This window comes from Prionailurus bengalensis, chromosome A3, assembly GCF_016509475.1.
Source record: "Prionailurus bengalensis isolate Pbe53 chromosome A3, Fcat_Pben_1.1_paternal_pri, whole genome shotgun sequence".
NCBI classification, from domain to species: domain Eukaryota; kingdom Metazoa; phylum Chordata; class Mammalia; order Carnivora; family Felidae; genus Prionailurus; species Prionailurus bengalensis.
The window spans coordinates 137,025,622-137,042,516 of NC_057354.1; positions in this window are offsets into that span (position 1 = coordinate 137,025,622).

Sequence of the window (16,895 nt, forward strand, 5' to 3'; positions counted from 1 at the left end):
ACTAAGAAAATTTGTGATGCAGCTATTCCCATAAGGGTGGTTCGGTCTCAGGTATTTAAAGCAGAAGCCATGCACCTGGGAGACCTGTCCCCTCTCCCGTAGAAATACCAACACCCAGGGTTACTAGTGAGGAAACGAGTCTCTTGGTTCATTCATTCAACAAACCTTCTTCGAGCCCCCGTTCAGTGTATTCCAGCTACGACCCTGGGCAGGAACTCAGTCATGGAAACGGCAGAGACACTTGAGCCGGTGTAGACACGTTTTGCTTGGGGATCTGTTTCCAGACCTGCTCTCCGTGAGACACAGCAAGACAGGTATGCCTGAGAGAGCAGTGGATTCCTTTTGTGAGTTCGGGGAAAGGGATCTCTTGATAGTGTGTTAAATCATTCGGTCCTTAATGAAACAGATGCTTAGAATACTTGCGTCACCGAAAGGGATTTTTGGGTTTTAACGGTCCGCTTTTGCTTTTGGTTGTCTTTTCGTATTCAGGAGAGTCTTTGTTTGCTTTAGTGGGTGGCTTGCCCATGGACATTCCGCGTCGTATGTTTAAATGAATTCCAGCAGAGCGTAAGGTTTGAACCGTTTCTTCTCTCCCCTTCTGTGGTCGATCTTTATTAGTCCCTAAGCTTGTGTCATTCATTTAAAAGTCATTAGTTAAAATGAAAACAGAGACATTTTGGTTTGAAAGCAACGCAGAATGATTTCATGTAAAATGTTCAGCAGCCTCCTTGGTCGCCTGCTGCCTGGAGGGGAGCCGGCTGCAGGCGCCCCGGCAAAGCTTCTTTACGAACGTGATGCATATTGTGGTTTCGCCAGAAAAGTAATCGAGCTGAGCCATCCTGAGCGTCTCCACAGGTGCTGTGGTATATGTTGTCGGTCCAGCCCACTGTGGCACTGAAACACTGCAGGATTACATCGTAGCCAACAGAGGTGGGTGTTCCAAGAATTGCTTTTCTATCATTTTTCGCAGCACATCCGTGTCCCTTCTCAATTGGACCCTCCTAACTAAGAACGAATGGTGGTGGTCATTCCTGTGTTACCAGCCGACGTCTCCGTTTTATGGGAAGAAATTGATACACGATTAGAGAAGGCAGAGAAGGCGGGTCTATGGCCGCCACGGTGACAGCAGCAGCAAGGGACAGATGAGGCTTGGGACCAGATCCGCGAGGGTGAGAGTCAGGGCTCACGGCTGTCCAGTGTCTAGGGTGCCCGTCCGTACACGGCACAGAGTGCATCTCTTTTGTGAAGGAAAGAACCTGGATGGTTTTGGAAGAACGCCCCGGAGGCCCACAGATTACCGGGCAGCTTGGGGCCCAGCCCGCGCTTCTGACTCTGGGCCTTGTTGGAAGCCAGGAGCTCATGGCTGTGAAAGCTTCTGTGCACACGAGCCCCCCAGGCACGTGGGTGCTGTTGCTCAGTTAGCAGGTGGCTGCCTTTGAATGTGCCCTTCAGTGCCCAGCGCCTTCTTACCTTGGTGAAATGCCCACATCCCCCCGTTAGCCCAGCTCCCTGGCTGCTGGGGCCCCCTCTCCATCCGATCTTTCCCCCAGGTCTTCCCCTAACCTCTGTGGCAGGCACGTATCTGCCCTGATCACCTACCTCGTGCTCACACTTCATTTTCACGTGCAGAACTCACAGCGCGGCTCACAAGTGTTTCCGAACTCCCATCCGTCATCGCCGCATAGGTGCCACGGACGGGCCTCGGTTTTATAACCTCAGAAAGGACCTCTTTCTTCCCATTTCCGCTTGAAGGTCTAATTTAAATACGAAACGCTGTAGTTGATGGGGGTGAGGAGGGGGGGAAGAGCAAGATGCAAAAGACATAAAGTCTCAAAAGCACAGCCTGCTGGGAGGACGCTGGTACCTCTCAGCCCAGCGTTTCTGAATATTTCTTAGCCATGAGATTGTCACACAAGCTACAAGGAGCCACAGCTGAGCAACAGTGCGTCCCTGCTCTGCAGGAGGGGCTTGAGGGGAGGCTGCGGGCGCGGTGGCAGCCTTCCCCGCCTCCCCCCTCCCCGGCTGCTCGGCTCCTGGGGAACCCTCAGGCTCCCCGGAACCCACTTTGAGATCCACTGACCTAAGACAACCTCCACATCTCCTGTTGCAGGAAACTGAAGTTCAGAGAGGTTGAGTGACCAGCCCAGGGTCACGGAGCGAGTCTGTGGGGAGCTGGCACCAAAGCCCAGCCCTCGGAAGCCCCTTTCCCGCGCTCAGGCTTTGACGTGTTGTTCCCACGGTCAGTGCTCAGCGTGTTCTCTCGCTGTTCCCCGCAACGGAAGTAACTTCCTCTCCTTGCTCGTTCCCCTGCAGATTCGCCAGAGCGTGGGTGATTCTAGAAACGCCGAGCTCCGCTCCACACCTAGTGAGGCCGGCCCCCGGCCCCCGTTCCCTCTGCCTCGCGTCTGCGTTCCGCAAATGTGTTCCTGGGTCCAAACCAGATGTTGCCTTGTTCTCGGTGGAAACTTCTGGGTGGTCCTCGGAGTTACCCGAGTCGAGCTATGTCCTTCGAGGCAGCCTGAGAACTTCCACAGATGAAGAGCGGGGCCCGCGGGATCACCTGGAGTCCGGCAGCGGCTGCCCCGTGGGGGTGCACACGGCCCCAGATTTCGTCCTGCTGGAGCGCGGGGCTGGAGGGCTGGGCGACGGTGTGGGGGTGCACGTCTCTGCAAGCCGTCACTGTGCCGTGGGTCCCCTGTTTCCAACTGGGCGCAGGGCACTGGAGTCCCTGTCCCTGTGGCCTCTCCCCCACTGCCTGTGGACTCCTGGAGGGCCGGCCCCTTGGGACCCTGACTTTGTGAACCTTCCAGCATGACTGCGCGGGGGGGGGGGGGGGGTTCAGAAATGCTTTTTGATGGCAATGCATACCACCCGGTGTGGCTAACACAAGCCTGTGTCATTTCATCCGCAGCATCATCTAATCAAGAGCCAGGGTGGCAGGTCTATTTATCGCAGAAGCGAAATAAAGAATATCGGGAGAGTGGGCGCCGGGGAGGCTCAGTGGGCTGAGCGTCTGACTTCGGCTCAGGTCATGATCTCGCGGTCTGTGGGTTCGAGCCCCGCGTCGGGCTCTGGGCTGACGGCTCGGAGCCTGCAGTCTGCTTTGGACCCTCTGTCCTCCTCTCTCTCTGCCCCTTCCTAGCTTGTGCGCTCTCTCTCTCTCTCTCTCTCTCTCTCTTTCTCTCTCTCTCAAAAAAAAAAAAACTAAATAAAAACTTGAAAAAAAAAAAAGAATATAGGGAGAAAACATCAGGCTGGAAGTAAGTGTTGCTCCGCATCACACGGGGTGGGCACACTTATACCAGAACCGTATCGAATGTATTGTTTACCTAAAGTTCAAATTTAACCCAGAGGCCCTTCCGTCACCCCGGTCTGGGATCTCTTCTGTTTGCATATCTGTTCCTGAGGGAAACTGCTTCCTCTTCCGGGAAGCCTTCCTTGATTTCCCCCAGACAGATTCCGTATCTGACTTACACATGCCCCTACTATTGTCATGTATTATTTTGCTCGCCTGCTTTTCTGCCTGCCCCTCCGTGTGTCATGAGCCGCGTGGCCGTCTTACCTCCAACCCCCTATCCCCCCCCACCCCGCCCCGTGGGCCGGTGTTCAGAAATGGAGCCATTGGGGGGCGATTAGCTCGTGAGGCAGGAGCCCTCATGAGCCATTAGCGCCCTAATGAGAAGGGACGTCAGCAAGGTGCTTCTGTCCAGGTCCTCTGCCCGGTCGGGACGCAACCCAGGAGGGGAGCGCTCACTGGGAATGGGACTGGCGGCTCCTTGATCCCTCACGTCCAGCTCCAGGACCCCGGGAGAGAACTTCCCGCTATCCGGGCCCCTGGTTGGGGAATCGGCTACAGCAGGGAGAGCAGGCGAAAACACCGTCCAGCAGAAGAGCACCTCAGCAAAACCGCCAAGGTGAGCCTCGCCTCGTCCCTGTTTCCGTGACAGCGAAACCAGCATTTTGAGGTGGGGGGGTTTAAAATGTTTACTTCCAATTTAGAAATAACGAGGTGTGGTTGCAGGCAGGCTACCAGCACACAGGGAGCTTTCGTGCCATTCATGTGCCCCATAAATGTTACTTCCTCAAATACAGGGAGCAACATGAATTTTTCTCTCCCCCGAGGATGCCCCGAATAATCGTGTAGGAGGGCCCTTCCGTAAAGACCCCCCCCCCAGGCAGGTGCCGGGCGGTGGCTGGGAGCCCAAACCCCAGCAACGGCCGGTCGGGGCCTGCGTGCCGGTTCCCAGGGCTTGTCTGAACCTCGGTTTCCTCTCCAGGGTAAGGGGAGACAAGAAGGCTGGCCCCGCAGTGTCCTTTTCTGCGTCATCTGGGCTTTCCTCCGGCTTTCTGCTTGCTTTGTGGTGGTCCGCACGCCTCCGCCCTCCTCCCCGAGGCTCACCAGCCTGTGTCACATCCGTTCCTGGGGGCCTCGGGTAGCAGAAGCTTCCACGTCCGTTGTCCAGGCCTCCTCCTGGAGCTGCCTCCCCGTCTGAGGGCCTGGCTCACCCAGAGATGATGCACCGAAGACGGGGCCGAACTCGGGGCCACCTGCTCCTCCCCTCCCGCCTGCACCCCTGCTCTCGCTAACACTCTGTGCCACGGGTTCTCGGCATCTTCTCTCCTGCCTCCTGGCCGCCTCGGCCCCTAACCAGCTCCGGGAACATCCTCCTGGGAATGTCTAAAACCGCGGGCCTGTGGCCTGACATTTTCTGAGCATCAGTCATCTGCTCTCGCTCCCCGCCGTGAATTCAGGCTTCGGGCACGAACTTCAGGGGATGGGCCAGCTTTTGTTTGACTGAGGAGACAGCACCCCTGTAGCCTTGCACCCCTCTGTCCCCGCCTGCCAACCCACAGAATCTGTCCCCCCCGCCACCCCAGCTGGGGTCCTGGTGCTGGCTTGTTTCTACCAAAAGGCTCTGCCCTGATGTTTACCGGGATGAGGGGCAGGTTCGTGCTTACACGACATATTGGCCTCCTCTGGGTGCTCAGAGAGGTGATTATTGTTTTCAAGTTCTTATTTATTTATTTTGAAAGAGAGAGAGAGAAAGAGAGAAGGCAAATGGGGGAGGGGCAGAGAGAGAGAGAGGGAGAGAGAGAATCCCAAGCAGGCTCCACCCTCACAGTGTGGAGCTTGATGTGAGGCTCCAACCCAGGAGCCCCGAGATCGTGACCTGAGTTGAACTCAAATGCTCAACCGCCTGAGCCCCCCGGGTGCCCCTAGTCAGATGACTCTTAAACAACATCCCCTCCCCTGCCCCTGCCATGAATGTGCCTTCGAGCGTCTTGCACCCTCATCGTGGAACCCCTTTATCCCTAAGCTGTTTAGAAACATTGTCCCCAGGGTCCTTGTCCTCACTCCCCACGTAGACGGTCTGAAAGTAGAGAAAGAAGTCTCAAAGCCCCACTCACTGTGGTGCCGACTGGTCACTCGGCCCCTCTGAGGATTCTCTTCCCCGTCGTCCCGTCTCTAGAATGGAGGCCGCACTGTGCACCTGCCTTGTAGACTTGTTCGGGGAGAAAACGGATGCTATTAGCCAAAGGGTCTGAGCCCAATGTCCAGGGCAGAATTATTAGCAGCTGATGTGTTTTTTTTTTCTTTTCTGCTGCGTTTGCAGGTCTCTCTCTCCCCCCTTCCTGTGTGTGTGTTTTATTATAACACGTTATGAATATTTAATGCCCTCTGTCCCCACCCCACAGCTGTAGAGACACTTTGGGTCTAGTTCGAATCCGGCTGGCGCTGAGCACATCTCTGTGGATTTGAATTCGTTTGTAACGGTAGCTTTCAAGGTCTTACTGTGAAAGAGAAAGTCACTCCCGGACCTTCAGTTGTGGGGGGGGGGGGCACGGAGAGAAACATGGGAGGCTTTGGGGAAAGGAAAACAGCTCACAGTGATTCTTACTCCCCGTCCTAGAGAAACTGCCTCCTTTGTGGACAGGTGACCCGTGGCAAACGGACATTTGCCGGCCGGCGCGGGGGGAACGTATTTCTCCCCGATGTGGGGCCCTTTATGCCCCATTTCTTCCCGAGGGGTCTACGTCTGCCCCTCACCCCTGCTTCGGTGAAACCACCTGTACAGAGACTGCGGGAGCGTGAACAATCTGGAGCCACGTGGCAGCTGTTCCCCGATTTCTTCCGGCTCGTTTCCTGCCAGGGGGTGCTTTTGAAACCTGAGGAAACTTGGTGGGAATCTTTATCAAGAAGAGGTTTGGGGGGGCACCCTTGTGGCCCGGTGGGTTAAGCATCCACTCTTGGTTTCAACTCGAGTCGTGATCTCACGGTTTGTGGGTTCGAGCCCCACCTCCGGCTCTGTGCTGACAACACGGAGCCTGCCTGAGGTTCTCTCTCTCTCTCTCTCTCTGCCCCTCTCCCACTCGAGCTCTCTCCCTCAAAATAAGTAAGTAAACTTAAAAAAAAAAGAAGTGGTTTCTTGAAGGAGAACATAGTTAATACTTCCTCCTACGTATTCTTCACGTTTGGTGAGGAGAGCCGTGGGTCCAGAAAGTAGTGTGAAAACTAGATGCTTCCAGGAGCCTTCTTTGTGGAGACAGCCTCCCATTCTATCTTCGTTATCCAGCTGGCATCTGCCAGGACCCAAGCCCGTTCTCTGCTACTCCTTGTGAGTCAAACATCAGACCCCCTGGTCCTGCCCGAGGTATGGTGCCGCCATCACAGGGTCTGGCCCCGCCTTTGCAGTTGGGGAGCAAAACCTCACAGCCGGCAGGAGGTGGCCAGATGGCGGTAGCTGTGGGAGATGTTGGCGGGCACGGTCCATTACGTCGGCTCGTCCTGAAGCGTTGCGTGAAACCAACCTCTCATTGAGCTCTTGCTGTGTTGCCGTCCTGGGCACCAGACCTGTCTGATCGCCACGGTGGGTGGGTCTGGGCTGAGGGCTGCCCGCTCAAGATTCAGCCTCTGGCCACTCAGCGGCAGAATCCAGACCATTTTCGCACTCGCTGAGAGTGTCCGAGAGCCCCCCAATTATGTTCCGTCGGGGGAGAATCCACTGTCTCATTTATTCGAGCAAACGTTTTATTGAGCATTCGTTACGTACAAGGCATGGTGCTGGGCATCGGGGATACAGCTCTGAGCAGCCCTTGATCGTGAATACAGTCTCTGCCCTTGATCGTGTCAGGTATTGAGTGAGGTAAGTCACGGGAACACACAGTTTAACTGGTACAAGAACAGAGGTAGGAACATGACCCCGTGGCCGCTTGGCGAAGATGTATCTCAGTCTTCCCGTGTGGAAGGAGAGGTGACAGAAGTGCTTCCTCACAAGAGATAACCACGAGGAGGAGCACCGGTTCATTGACCTTGGCCATGAGAACCTCCAGACTTTTCCTGGGAGGAAGAACGAGACAGCTAGGAGCTGAGGGTAAGAAGTGAGTCCAAGCCCCAGACAGGTAGACACTGTCCGTGCCTGTTTGCTTTTCCTCTGCGTCTCTGGCATTGAGCACCAATGTTTGTTAGTCTTCTTCTTGCTAGGACTTTCGGTATTCGAGGAACTGAATTAAATGTGAAGACTGAGTGGTGTCATAGGACCTCCGGAATCTGGGGAGCCCGCACACAGCCCACTGATGTCCACGCACAGCATCCCCGCAAGACCGTCGTTTGTTGTAGAAGCATCCGGCACCTACTTCCACCCCCTGTTTGGAGGCAGACCAGAGGGTCTCGAAGGTTTTCTTCTCAGAAGTCCGTGGCCCTCTTCAAAATTACTGACATTCCCAAATGTCTTTCATTTGTGTTTGCTCTATAAAAATTTAACATGTTAGAAATTAAAACAGAGAAATGTTTCAAGTACCAGCATAAGGAAGCACACGTTCCGTTCGCTGCCAGAGCAATGGTGTCATCTCACTTCAGGTAGCTTCTGGAAAATGCCACCGTATGCTCGTTAAAGAATGAGATTGGAAAGGGCAAATGACGTCTTGGTCTTATTACGAACATGATTTTGTCCGCATGGGTCAACTAGAAGTGTCTCGGAGAAGCTCAGGAGCTGCTGGACCACACCCTCTGGGCCACATTCCTCCTGGGCCACCCCCGGCACCACCAGAACCTCCCGTAGTTTAGCTGTTGTTAAGGCATGGGTCATGGGCCCTCCTGTCTTATTTCTGCCATGATAGTCATCTCCCTGAGCCACCTCAGTGCACACCCAGCCCCCGCCTTTCTGTTCCACGTACCTTCCTTGACTCTACTCCTGTACTTGATTCAGGCTAGTTTTCCCCAGTGTTGATAGGCAGCCTCATAGAGGAACTTTTTCCTGGTTTTATTGAGATACAATTTACATATTTAAGTATATGATGTTCACTTTGCCGAAGGGTACAATTCAACGATTTTAGTATAGTCCCAGAGTTGTAAAACCATCATCATTGTCTATTTGAGAAGCATGTTTCTTACCCTTAAGACACCTTATTCCCATTAGCTCACACTCCCTTTACCCCTCTCTCCAGTTCGTGGAAATCACTAATCTACTTTATGTCTCTATAATTTGCCCATTTTTAACTTTTTGAATACACGGAATCATAGCCCGTGTGGTCTTTTGTGTCTGGATTCTCTCACCTGGCATAATGTTTTCGCGTGTAGCATGCATCGGGATTTTATCCCTTTTTATAAGCAAATAATATATCATTGTGTGGATGTACCACATTTGTTTATCCATTCACTAGCGGACGGACATTTGAGTTGCTCCCACATTTTGGCTATTGTGAATAATGCCGCTGCGCCCGCTCAGGTTCCTATGTGGACGCCGTCTTCCTTTCTTTTGGGTCTATATCTAGAGACCACCTTCTGGTACGTATGGTCAACTCTACATTCAGCATTTTGAGTAACTGCCAAACCACTTTCCAAAGTGGTGGCACCATTTGAAAATATGCATGCCACCAACGAATGAGGGTCTTGATTTTTCCACTACCTGGTATTGTCTGTTGTTATGATTATGGCCATCCTCATGGATGTGAAGTGGAACCTCACAGTGGTTTTGGTTTGCACTTCCTTAGTAATGAATGATGTTGGGAATATTCTGCGTACTTATCGGCCATTTCTACAAAGTTTTTTTTTTTTAATTTTTCTTCATTTTTGAGAGACAGAGAGCACAAGCAGCGGAGGGGGGGAGAGCGAGGGGGACACAGACTCGGAAGCAGGCTCCCGGCTCCGAGCTGTCAGCACAGACCCTGACGTGGGGCTCGAACTCACGAACTGGGAACTCATGACCTGAGCCCAAGTCAGACGCCCACCTCACTGAACCACCCGGGCACCCATGACCACTTCTGTATCTTTCATGGAAAAATACCTATTAAGATCCTTTGCCTTTTTAAAAAATATGCATTTTTCATATGAGCACCTCCGTGACTATATGACTTGTAAACATTTTCTCCCATTATGTGGGCTGTGTTTTCATTTTCTGGATGCTGTCCTTTGAGATTTCAGTGTGTCTGATTTTTAGAAAGTCCAACGTGTCTTTTTTTTTTTCTTTCATTGTGCATTTGCTATCAGGTCTAACAAACCATTTTCTTTTTTTTTTTTTAATTTTTTAAATGTTTATTTATTTTTGAGACAGAGACAGAGAGAGACAGAGACAGAGACAGAGATGGAGACAGAAAATGAGTGGGGAAGGGGCAGAGAGAGAGGGAGACGCAGAATCCAAAGCAGGCTCCAGGCTCCGAGCTGTCAGCACAGAGCCAGATGTGGGGCTCGAACCCACGAACCCTGAGATCATGACCTGAGCCACAGTCGGACGCTCAACCTCCCTGAGCCCCCCAGGCTCCCGTAAGCAACCGTTTTCTACTGCAATGTGACAAAACTTTACTCCTATGTTTTCTCCTAAAACTTTTACAAGTTTGGTCCTTACATTTGGGTCATGCTGCATCACTTTCTCTATTTGGCATGAGGTGTGTCAGTTTGAAATTCGACTTCATTCTTCTTCATACAAACACTCAACTTTCCCAGCACGACTTGTTGAAAAGCTATGCTTCCCTCATTTTATAAATGAGTTTTTAATACTTTCTCTTCCGCTCTGCCAGTCTCGAATACCTGGGAACTGCCCCCGCACTTGGCTGATAGTAACAGTTAATATAATTTTCCTCATTTTTTTCTTAATTTTTGTTTTCATTTTGACATACACAAAATGAGGATATGAAACACTATTAGCATTCAGTCTAGATGTGTCCCTGTCGGATTAGTCAGTTCTGATACATTGGGAATTTAGATTTTTTTTTAAATAAATGACAATAATTACTAGAAATTATTGAGTGGTTATTATATGTGAGGTAGTGTGTGAAAGATTCTACATTTTTTTTTATTTAACTCATACAACTCCTCATGAAAGAGTACTGACTAGAGTCCCCCTTTCCAGATGAGGACAGCGAGGCTTCCAAGGAGGTATGCAAGTTGCCAAAGATCACAATTTCTCGATGGAAGAGTTGAGACGTGACCAAGACGTTCGACTGGAAAGTTCGTGTTTTTAGTTCTCTTGCCAAGAAGTTCTAAGAAACTTACTTCCCAATTTTTCTATGTTGTGTGTAGTTCCAGACCAGAACATATCTTAGGACTTCATTTTTTTTTTTTTCAGATGGGAGGTTTGATAAGTAACAGCACTTATTTTTGCTTTGGTTCACGATCAAGTTGAGAAAAAGGGGGTACAAAAGGCTGCAGGGACATTTACCTTGAAGAGCAGGTGTTGACCTGAATGTCTGAGTCCATATCCTAGTTGGGGAAGATGCCAGGCGTATTGATTATTCAAGTCTGATTAGAGCTCGTGGGATGGACCCCAGTAATCTAGACCGAAGGATGGGTGGTTATGACAGAGTTCTGCAGGGCTAGGATTGCAATCGTATCCGCTCTCCTGGCTTTTCTGGGAGAATGATGATGCCTACCAGCAAATAGGAAAGCTCTTAGGACCTGTAGACTGACACTAACTCAATGTATAATCTCCTTGACATGAATTCAGAGCCATAGAAGTCATAGGAGATTCAAGGGAGAGAAGAGTGTCAGGGCTCCTGCCAGTAGCTGATTGAGTCATAACATCTTGTGGGAGGGTGGGGGGGGCAGGGAAGGGCTTCGATGGTATTAAGAATCTCCATAGCCCTGACCCCCGGGAGGATTGGCAAATAGTTCTCGAGGTCAGTGTAAGAGACAGAAGCTTTAATAAGAGACGGGGGTCCTATGTGAACTGTAGTTTAACGGACCAGAGTTCTCATGAGACAACCGTGTGGGAGTCCCAGCATGGCAAAGACAGCAGGGGTGCCAACTTTGAGGAGAGGCCCACATCATGAATCTGAGAAGGAGGAACACCCAGCAAATAAGGACTCCAGCTGTCCAGGGAGCAGGCGCCAACATAGAACGGGCACTCTCGTCCGTCAGTCTGAGAGGCAAATAGGTTAGCTGCAGACCGCCGTGACACGAAAAGCTGCCCGGGTTGTGACGGTGGTTCTGGTGGTGGTTCTGGTGGTGACGGTTTTGGCAGTGCTTCTGGGCATTTCCTCTGGAAGATGCGGCCAGCACGAGCTGGAAGGCAGACAGATCTTTTAGCACAGAGTGTTCGCTTTAGCGTTATCATGGAGCAAAAGTGGAAATCGTGCTAATGTCTAATATTAATGGAATATTTGAATACGTTCTTATTTAATCACATGACGCTATCATACAATCATTAAAGTGAGGGTTGTGAAGAATATATTGCTTCTTGCTGATGGAGTTTTGAGTGATCAATGCGTGATGTGAAGCTATATGGGTGACAGGGTCAAAACCGTAACATGATATGGGGACCTCTTTACAAAAAATAAAATCTCTCTAGTTAAGTGAACAGGGTGGGATTTCAAGAAATGAAAACAAAAAGGAAAGAAACAGGGCAAAAAATAATCAGCCCTTGAATATGCACATGTGGCATGATTCCAAGACTAAAAAGGAACCGTAAGGTGGCAGAATGTCAGACAGAGGTTTGATCTGAAAGATGATCACAACGGCAGCCTACTTTTAGGCAGAAGCTGAAGCCCGGGAGAAGTGACACATCGCTGATTAAGTGAACGAGAGACCGGCGTGAAATGTTGCGTATTCACGGCCTGTCTCAACTTCCTTTTTAAAATAATTTTTTAATGTTTATTTATTTTTGAGGGAGAGAAAGACAGAGTGAAAGCGGGGGAGGGGCGGAGAGAGAGAAAGACACAGAATCCGAAGCAGGCTCCAGGCTCTGAGCTGTCAGCCCAGAGCCCCAGGCGGGGCTGGAACCCGTGAGCCTCGAGATCATGACCTGAGCTGAAGTCGAGCGTGTAACTGACTGAGCCACCCGGGAGCCCCTGTGTCTTTTCTTCCTAAAAGATGTTTCCAGGTTTGCTGCTGTCCCTACCTCCCCCTTCCTTCTGTCCTCCCCCACCTCCTGCAGACTCCCCAGGGACGTCTGCAGAGGTGAGTCAGGCCGAGCTGGCGGCTGGTGACCAGGCTGCCCTGGGCACCCACCGTAGCCCCATTGATCTGGGTCCAGCTAAGGAAAGCATGCAGTAGCTGGATGGGCTGAGGACGCTTTCGTGGTGGGACTCACCAGGCCGCTGTCATTACCCAAAATCCCTCGGAAGTGGGGACAATTTGTTAGCAGGAGGCTCCTTCATATCCACCTTACTTACCACTCAGCTCAGCGCAGACCTCAGGGGGAGAGCTACGCCCCGGGTCTCAAGGTGCCTTCCTCCGAAGACCTGCCTTGAAAGGTCCCTCATCTTCGAGGAAGGCACCTGACAACGCTGTGCATTCTGTGCACAGTGCGAAGGCCCCATGTCCAAGCAGCGGCCGACTTTCTCCCCGTCCGGAACCAGGCAGAAGGACAGAACCCGCAGACCCGACACGGCCTCAGTGCTCTTCGTGGGGAATCTTCACGAACACGGGGCCAGTTGTCCTCTGGCTGTGTCTCCCACGCTCCCACCAATGGGCATTTTCCTTATGTATAAAAGCAGCACTGATCAGAAAGGCAGAACAACCCTAACTGTGTGTGTGTGTGTGTGTGTGTGTGTGTGTGTGTGCATGTGCAGGCACGCACTCCATGCAATGAGAGAAGCTCACAGAGGTTAAGGGACAGGTGACAACACCCACACTCATACGCACTCATACCTGTTTCTCAGTGTTTCACCCAAGAGTAGGCTCGCCGTGAATTAAGACAGAGAACTCTGGAATGATCGATACTATTAACCGAATTGATCCAATTGACATTACAGAACACTACCTCTAAAAACAGAGGAATACTTTCCTTTCAAATGCTCACGGATCATTCGTGAGATGGACCATAAACAGGGTTCAAAGTTAAAAAAAAAATGACAGGGTTGCCTGGGTGGCTCAGTTGGTTAAGTGTCTGCCTTCGGTTCAGATCATGATTTTGAAGTTAGTTCGTGGGTTCGAGCCCCACATCGGGCTCTGCGCTGCCAGCTCGGAGCCTGGAGCCTGCTTCGGATTCCGTGTCTCCCTCTCTCTCTGCCCCTCCTTGGCTGGCGCTCTGCCTCTGGGAAGTGAACAACACAGAAACTGCTGAAGCAAAAATTTGGTTCTTTGAGAAAATTAATAATTTGAATACACTCTAGGTAAACTGATTAAGAGTGAAAGAGGGGCGACTGGGTGGCTCAGTCGGTTAAGCCTCCAACTTCGGCTCAGGTCATGATCTCCCAGTTCATGAGTTTGGGTCCTGCATCAGGCTCTGTGCTGACAGGATTCTCTCTCTTTCCCTCTCTCTCTGCCCCTCCCCTCCTCATTCATGCACTCCCTCTCATTCAAAACAATTAAATAAATAAACTAAAAAAAAAAAAAAAAGAGTGAAAGAGAGAAAGCACGATAACCAGTGTTGGGATGAGCCCTGGGATCCTGCAGATCCTGCCGATATAAAAGTGTAATAAAGGAATGTCACCGACTGGACGCCAGTAAAATAGAAACGGACAAATTCTTTGAAGAACATAATTCCTGACACACAAGACAGAAAATTGCAATAAGTCGTATGTATGGGAAAAGTTGAATTGGTAATTAAAAACCTTCCCACAAAGAGTAATCCAGACCCCGATGTCTTTGCTGGTAGATTTTATCAAGCATACAGAAAAGAAATAATACAAATCTTACCAAAAGTTCTTTGTAAGAACCTACTCTTGGTATCTAGATTTTCTACCTCTACATGGTTCAGGGCTGGTATTTTGTTCGTAGCCATTTGTTCCTACCCATTTCTGCTAGCTTACCCCAAGTATTCAAGGGTGTTCTCTTACACTGCTTTTCATTCCTGTGACATCACTGGTCTCATTTCTTCTTTCCTTTCTGGTTTTAGTGATTTGTGTCTTCTATCATTTTTTCTTAATTAATCTGGCTAAGGAGTTGCCAGCTTAATTCATCTTTTCAAAACGCTACCTCGTGATTTTGTTGATATTTTTCTATTGTCTATCCATTATCTACTTTATCTTTGCTCTAATTTTTATGAATCTCTTCCATGTGTAGCCTTGGGTTTAATTTTTCCCAGTTTCTTGAGGTGTAAACCTGGGGTGTTCATTTGAGATCTTTCCCCGCTGTTGGTGTTCAGACTCCCTCTCAGTCCTGCTTTCCTGTCGTCTCGTAAATTTCAATACGCTGTTTCCGTTTTAATCTGTTTTAGTTTCTTTTGTCATTCCTCTGGTGCCATCTTTTTGACCCAACGACTATTTAAGAGGATGTTAAACAACGCATTCTTCTTGTTTTATCGATTTATTATTTGTTTTATTTCCACCTCTTGTGGATTTTCCAGTTTTCCTCGTGCTGTTGATTTTTAGTTACATTCCATTGTGGTCACAACGAATACTTTGCGTGATTTCAATCGTCCTGAATTTGTTGTGACTCTTTTCTGGCTTCACACGTGGCCTCTCATGGTGAATGTGCCACGTGCACCTGAGAATTTACATTCTGCTGTTGTTAGGTGGAATGTTCCCTATATGTCTGTTAGGGCCACTTGGTCTACACTGTTGTTCAAGTACAAATTTTATTTCCTTCTTGATCTTCTAGCTGGTTGTTCTGCCCATTATTGAAACGGAAGTTTTGAAGTCTCCCATTGGTGTCTATTTTCTTGGTCAAGTCTGTCAAAGTTTGCTTTATATATTTAGGAGCTCTGAGGTACGGCTCACAAATACTTACAATCCTTGCGTCTTCTCAGTCGGTTGACCCTTTGCATCGTTATATAAGGTCCTTCTTTGTCTCTTTAACAGGTTTTGATTTAAAGTCAACTCTGCTTGATGCAACTGCAGTCCCTCCTGCTCTTCTCTAGTTATGATTTGCATGGATTATATTTTCCCCTTCCTTTCCTTTGCAGCTTACATGTGTTCACAGATCTAAAGTGAGTCCCTTGTGGACGACATATATGTGGGCATTTTTTTAATTCATTCAACCAATCTATGCCTTTTGATTGGGGAATTTAATGCATTTACAATTAAAGTAATTACTGATAAGAGAATTGATTCCTAGTTTGTTCATTGTTTTCTGTCTGTCTTGTAGCTTCTTTGTCTCTTCCTTCCCTCTCCTACTGCCTTTTGTGTTTCATTGACTTTTCATGGTGATATGCATCGATTCCCTTCTCATTTCCTTTTGTGTATATCCTATAGATATTTGCTTTGTGGTTACCATTGAAATTACATAGAATAGTTTAACGTTTTTGTACTGTATTTTAAGCTGATAACAACTTCACTCCAATTATGTGGGAAACTCCCCTCCTTCACTTAATTATATTTCTTTTCACTCAAAGCAAGGCAATTGGAAAAGTCTAAAATATTCAATTAATTATGTCGTCAAGAAACACAAAACCCGTGGTAGTAAGAAAAAGTCATGCAACAACTCTACTGAAAATCGTAAAACGTTGCTGAGCAATACTTTAAAATGGTCTACATTAAGAGAGGGATTTCATATCCATGGATCGGAAAACTGAATGTTGTTACAAAGGTAATTTCCCAGAAACAGTGTCAGGAAACTGACCTCCACATTGCATTCATTTTCACCAAAGGTTGCAAAGAAATTCTGTGGGCGATACTAACGAGTTTTTTTATCATATGGTAGTAGAACCAATAATAAATAATTGTAAAAAATTACCTGGACCTCCACCTCACATGATCACATAACTGTATCATGACATAAAATCTAACACTTCTGGAAGAAAATATGTACTTAAAAATAATCTTTGTGACCTTAGAGTAGGATTTTTTTTAAATATAAGACATAAAAGCATTAGCTATAGAAGGAAAAAATAATAAACTGGACTTCATAAAAATTAACAACTTTGAAAAGACTCTCTTCAGCAGATTAAAAAAAAAATTTTCAGACTGGAAAAATATAACGGACCATACATGCAATTAGCAAAGGTCTTACATCACACATAAGTTATGTAACTTCGACAACTCAATAATAAAAAGACAAGGAAGCCCAATTAAAAATGAGCAAACTACTTGAACAAACATTTCACATGGAAATCTGTAGGTGGATAATAGGCACATGGACAGAAGCTCCCTACCATTAGCCTCCAAGGACACACCAGTTAAAACCACAATGAGATTATGGGAAGGTTCCCACTCTTTATGTGGCCAAAAGTACCATCAACTAAGCCAAAATACAAACAATAAACCAAAAAATAACATTTTCTTTTAGTGAGATGCCATGAAACTTTCTTTAGAACAGCTTAAATTGATAAGATTGGAAATAGAATGCTGAAGATCTGGAATACTTAATCATTGCTAGAGGAGCATAAAATGTAAAAACATTTTAGAAAATTGTGTGTGAATATCACAGCATATATATGATGCACCAATTCCACGCCTAGGCATTTATCCAAAAGAAATCAAAATATATGCACACAAAGTAACTTCAACAAAAATATTTATTATGTCTTTATTCATAATGCCCCAAATTGGAAACAATCAAAAAGTCCATACATAGAAAA